Raw genomic sequence first — 6,750 nt, forward strand, 5'->3', positions numbered from 1 at the left:
GGAGAAAACGAAAACAAGCGAATACAGGAACAAACGGTAAGTTTCTACGTTTTTATTGCGCACACGTCTGTTCTAAGGAAAAAATTGTAATTTCACTATTTCTCTCTAATATTATTTTACCTTTCTTCAGACACCTGCAGGAAAAAGCAAGCCCGTCGTGAGGATTCTCCCATCCAAACAGTTCTCCACAGCCAGGACCCAGCGGTTATAACCCGGGACGGCCGACAACAACACCCTCACCAACACCAGGTGAAATAAGCCAACATTTCAACGGGGCCTTAACAACGATCGACGTGCCCGTCCCACCAGCAGACAACGGCGACATTGCATCATATTTCAACAACAACACTGGCCGTCTTCGCGAGGCAGTAGAGTCTGTATTCAAGGCTGCCAGCAGGTTAGACCTCCTTCTTTTAAAGTGTACGTTGACATGCATCTGCGCTTAGTCAGAAGACCCCGACGGTGGAGTTCAATATAGAGATATGTATATGAGAAGTCATATGCAGGTAATTAGCTATGGCGATATGGATTCATATGTACGTGAACTATCCGAATATTTTGTTAATCGGTTTGAACATGACATGTCGGACGAAGAGGGCAGTGGATTTACGTTAGATGAAATAGTTAGCGTAAAATTTTCCTTCTCTCTTATAATGCTGCACAATAGTATTGGAGTATGTGCCCTATCCTAAGGGTGTTCAGGGAAAACACAAGTTCTCAACCCTTCAGGACCCACGGACTGTGTTTTCCAAGTTCTAACAGCTTATCGCTATCTAAAGTCAAGAAATGTAGTTCCATCGGGCAGGCAATGGGAGAATGCTTGCTTGGCCTCTATTAATACGGGTAACATTCCAACCCCGGTATCCTGGGAAGACCTCGGTCGGCTTGAAAGATTAAACAACATAAGTATTCGCGTTTACTGTCTAGACAACGTTGAAGACAAAAAGGCGAACTAACTCTAGTCAGAAAGGGCTCAAAGATCAAGAAGTTGTTCATTGTCTGTTGTTGGGAACAGACACCTAGCTCTTATCCAAGACTTTGACGCATACATGAACCTGTTTACCTGCCAACGTCGCGGGAAAAAATGTTTTGCGATATCTGCCTGTGCGCCTGTGAGAACAAGGCAACGCTTGCTGAACATGTGCTAATTTGCCCAACGATGATCACAAGACTAAGATTCCCACCCGCGGGTTCTACTGTGAAATTTATTAATCATGCTAAGGCATATGAGCCATCTTATTTAGCATTCTATGACTTTGAGAGTATTCTCGTACAGCCTTCTTCGAATGTGTCTGGATGTGTAAAGAGACATCACTTTGCCATAGCGTATGCTTACATTATAGTGAATAGAAACGGAGAAACAGTACAAAGCGGATCCTATTGTGGAAGTAATGCTGTAAACCATTTTATTCATACAATGCAGTGTGCCTGGAAAAAGTTGAAATTTTCTAAAGGCTACAATAAAATCAACATGACCGATGAAGATACGACACGTCACAATGAGCAAACTCACTGTCTTCTCTGCAAACAGGGTTTTTTAAAAGGTAAAGGAGTAAAACATCATGACCATGAAAAATCAGGAAACAATTACATTGGAGCTTATTGTAATAGATGCAACCTCCAAATGAAAAATCACAAATTGCAGCTCACTCTCATTGCACATAATGCTAATTACGACATGTCGTTAATCCTGCGTGAATTAACGATACCTGACTTGAAAATCAAACTAAGACCAAAACGTTCAGTTCACAAATACCATGAAGTCATCATAAATGACTTGAGATTTATTGACTCGTATGCCTTTATGTCTGGTTCGCTCGCGGCTTTAGCGAACCAATTCATCAGTAATGGGAACGAACCCATATGCACACAACAGATGTTGAAAGATGTGCCAGCACCTGCGTTGCCATTATTGATCAAGGGAAAGCAGGTGTTTTGTTATGACTATATGGATTCGATGGAACGACTTTCTGAGACACGTCTTCCATCCCGCGAAGATTTTTCAATTCGCTTCAAGAAGCAGAACTTTCCGAAAGTGATTATAAACATGCTCAGAATGTTTGGAAAGTAGCTGGGTGTCAGAGCCTGAAGGACTATTTGTTGCTTTATGTAAAAGTGGATGTTGGTCTTCTGTGATGTCTTCCTAGAGTGGAAGGTATTTTGAAAACCCAGTGGAGGTTGGATATTGTAAATTATGTTAGCCTGCCAGGATTTGCCTATGACTCCTTTCTGCTAAAAACACAGCAGGAATTAGAGGTGCTTAGTAGCCCAGACATATATCATTGCATTCAAACAAATGTGCGTGGGGCTACACAAGTGTTGTGCGTTGTTTTGTACGCGCCAATAACATCTACACGAACCCTCAGTTTAATCCAAAACATGATAGAAGCACTTTCCTTTCATATCTTGACTTCAACAGTCTTTATCCACTGTAATGCAAGAGAAGTTGCCATGTGGGGATATGAGAAAACTAGATGAGACAGAAATGCAGTCGTTTTTGAGCGGGGCTTGGTCAATCAAGCAACCGATGGCGATTTGGATATCTCATTCTGTGCGATACTGAGACTGTCTCACGTGAAGTCGTTGAGAAAACGGATGACCTCCACTGATCATCAGAAGACACAATATCACCAACAGAGATATATCGTCAGTCACACGCGAATGGTATGAAGAAAACCGTCCAGCACCGTGTAAGAACATAAAACTGATTGGAACACATGCTGCTCAGGAGAAAATGCTATTTGCTCTGCCCTCCTTAAACTACTTATTCGACTAGGCCTGGTTGTTAAAAAAGTGCATGCTATTTATACGTTTAAGCAAAGCACTTTCTTGCGGACTTCATTCAGGATAACATAGAAGCCCGCAAAAGTGCTACTTGCCCTATCAAGAAAAATGCAATCAAGTGTATTTCAAACAGCATTTTGGTCGATTCCTGATGAACGTGGCCAAATATAGTGAAGACATAGATATTGTCACCAACCGCGAAAAGTTTTGAAGCTGGCCCGAAGTCCTTACTTTAAACGCGTTGTACCTCTCAATGATGGTCATGTAGTTGTAACTCGAAATAAGAAATATTCACGGGTGAATCATCCAAACTACATTGGCTACTACATCCTAGAGCTGTCCAAGCTGCGACTATATGATTTCTATTACAATGTGTTGAAGGCTCATTACGGGATCGGGCGAAACTAGTGTATTGCGACACTGATTCATAATAACAGAAATTGAAACTCCTGATCTATTAACAGAGTACTCGCAGGAACCCTTCAAAAGCTATATAGACACAAGTAACTTTAGCCCTCACATTCCTTGTACAGCACAGACAACAAAGGAAAGCTTGGATTTCTCAAGTCTGAAGTGGGGAAAGAACCATCTCAGAATTTGTAGGTGTAAAACCAAAATGCTACTCCATCCTCTTGGCAGACGGTGACCGGTTGAGTTCAGCTAAGGGCGTTCCAAAGTTCATAAAGAAGAAAATTGCTCATCAGCGATACAAGACGCCCTATTCCAGAAGCAAACATTTACCTTTGACTATCAGGGATTCACAGTGCGCAATGGACGAATGAGTACAGTAAAATATCCCAAGAGAGGATATCTGTAGTTGAGGACAAAAGATACTACATTAGCACCTTGGAGTCGCGATCTTACGGTCATCCGATAATTCTATAGGGATAGAGGAGGAAGAGCAGGAGGAGGAGGTAGCCCAGATCATGACACTGTCAAACGAAGAAAATTTGGAGGAAGGCGATGAAAGAGGCATAACAGAAGCGAGACTAGCCGAGGTAATGGGTGGGCAAGAGATCGGTGAAATGGGAGAACTAGAAGAAGAAACCTATGAATTGTGGGGAGAACGGGATGTGCTGGCAGAGCAATATTTTCCCTTGATAAAACGTGTAGAGGCGGATTATGACATGTTAATGCAAGCCTCTGAACATTAAGAAATAAATCAAATGCTCTCATCATCCCCTTGAATATATGCTAGTAGATACAGACTTTTCAGAATAAATTGTAGTTGTTTATAAAATAGGGACTGGTGTGAATGTTGTATATACTGTTTATAGTGTAAGAATTTGCCTGCTATTTTTATGTTAAATATAAAATATATGTAAATATATTCTGTATATAGGACTAATGTTGGAGCCTTTGATATTATAAAATTGCACATGATGAATCTGGAATCATAATTTGACCAAATTCAATAAACATTGAGTTTGTTTGACTTGTTTATATGACCTTTATCAAAACGGATGAAAAAAACACAATAATTGTCTTAAAATTTATTCGATTTGTGGAAACATGAATAAAACGCTTTTATGTTTCGATCCGGCTCATGCATAAAGACTGCCCGCCAAATCAGGCGGGCGGCGGCAACGGCGGCGGCAGTAGCGAGAGGTGCGGCGGCAAGATGCGACAGGATTGCTCGGGGCCGGGACGGGCAGGGCAGGAGCAGGGCAGGGCTGCACAGGGTAGTGGCGGTGACGGGTGAGGACCTGTGAGTGGAGCCAGACTTCTGCTTTAAGCATGGTATACAACCACCCACCCCCGATAAAGGAACTAGAAAATTACTTATGCTTCATGGAATGTAATACAATTCATTATGAAAAATCAATAAGTCAATACTTACTTTTTATGAACACGTGTTAAATGTTTGATGACATACGGGCATTATAAACTTGCTGTAAGCGAATCGCATCACGTGTTCATCAGTCCTCGAATATTCGGTCTTGAAAACTCCATACATATTTTTCAAGAGTTTCTCTTACACCAAGTGCGAAACATTGTAGGCAAAGTACATGGCATAAGCCCCGCACATCGCTTCGCGTGCTTTGAAGTCGAAATGCATTTTTATACATACTGAGCCGGGGTAATCAATATATTTGAAATGATCAGAGTATAATTTTGGATCGAGAGCATAACTATCTAGGAACACTGCCATGCCGGTTCATAGTAGAGACAAATCCAGTGTCCCATTTCTCTTTTAGAATAACTTGGTAGCGTATTGACGATGCACTATAGGTTTTCTATATCGAGGTATAGATTTTACCTCGTCTGCCAATAACACGCCTAAAAAAAGGCTTGCTTTCCTATGTGCTCCCTCAATCCTCTTTCAATCTCCATGTTGTTCATCGCACAGCCGCTTCAAGCGCGCACATCACACTGCAGCCGTCTTTAAGAGGTAACTGGTATTATACCCACTGTTTCGCCAAACAGTATCAACAGACAGTTCTCGTTTTCTCCCTTGCTTAGATTCAAGCTAAGTCTAAGCCCCCCATTCATTTCAACGGGCAAATTATCATTCAAGTTTTCAGCACGCAAATCAAATGTGCAAATCATTGCCCCCTTGCCGAAAATATCCTTTCCGATTAAATGGTCTTTGTGAAAACCAAGTGCATCCAAAGTACGATGGTAGAGCTCAGCATAGTCATGAGGGAATTTACTAGGAATATTATACATGGTTCTACCATTAACACTTAAGCTTATTTGACTTATATCGCCATGGCTCAAATACAATGGATTTAGCGTATAGTCGCCAGAATGAGCTTCCATGCTCGTTATAATAAGCGAGAGTTTTTCCGGAATAACATCACCCCACGGTTGATCATACGTTCCTGAGGTTTGGTCTTTGGCTAGCACATAGGTTTTCAAGAGGGTTTTGGTAAATGTCGATTTCAAAAGATTCCTGTGGCGAAGACGCGTTCAAAGCATGAAGTGCATTAGGGTAAGGAAACAGTCGCGTATAAAGCAGCTTGGCTGAATCTATATGCAGACGAATGTTATCGCCAGTTGGAGAATTTAGCAGCCATGCATTACTAGATAGTTCCATTCTGAGTCTAATCGAAATACCATCGAGCAAGTAACTGTCTAAAGAACTTATATCCAGAAGAAGCGGGGTACAGAGTTGTATACCGTGAGTCTTAACCCGCTTCATAATGGTCTTGTGTTGCGCGCTGGCATTGTCAAAGTATTCTGCTGTTACTTTGGAAATAAAACCGTTCTCTGGGATGGTAATATTAGCATTGGCTCCAATTGTATTCAATTTGTTGGGCGACAAAGTATTCAGCATTTAACGTATGACGTCATAAGTACATTATTGTCAACAGCTACATCTCCCAAAAACATTGCACTGATTTGAATAGGCTGTGCGCGGTATTATTTGCAAATTCAACGTGTTGAACGTCTTCGAGAGGAGTAGTATTGTCTGGCTTAGTTAAGCGTAAAGAGGTGTGCAACACCAATTTCCCCAAATCAATAAAACTGCCAAGTGTTCCAGGAATGAGAAATTCTATATATCTATCGGATAATTTCATATTGAATCCGAGGTTAGTAGGTAAAACATCAGCATCATAACGGGAGGCAATCGTTGTTTCCAATAATCTCATTTTTGTTAGGGCGGAAACAATTCACTGACACCGGCGGCATATTGCCCCAGGGGAGAACGCGGGTTCCCGACACCAACCGCGCTGGTGATGCTCGCCATACTGCTCTTAGTTCAACAATGATTACAACTCGGTAAAGATGTCCTTGTTATAACACCTTTTCCTCCCGACTCGCTTGACTTTCTTTTTCCCGCGTCCTCTAGTCAATTTCATTGCAGCTTGCTTTAAGGAATTAATTCCATGCTTTTTATAGAGCTTCTCAAGTTGCTTCCCTGTGAAATATCATCTAGAACATTGTTTCCAAATGTTCGAGCTCACTAGGAAAGGGAAAGCTCTTTTAGCGAGTCCAGCTAAAACCGAGAATAAACCCCCG

The sequence above is a fragment of the Eriocheir sinensis genome, unplaced genomic scaffold, assembly GCF_024679095.1.
Source record: "Eriocheir sinensis breed Jianghai 21 unplaced genomic scaffold, ASM2467909v1 Scaffold143, whole genome shotgun sequence".
Lineage (NCBI taxonomy): Eukaryota > Metazoa > Arthropoda > Malacostraca > Decapoda > Varunidae > Eriocheir > Eriocheir sinensis.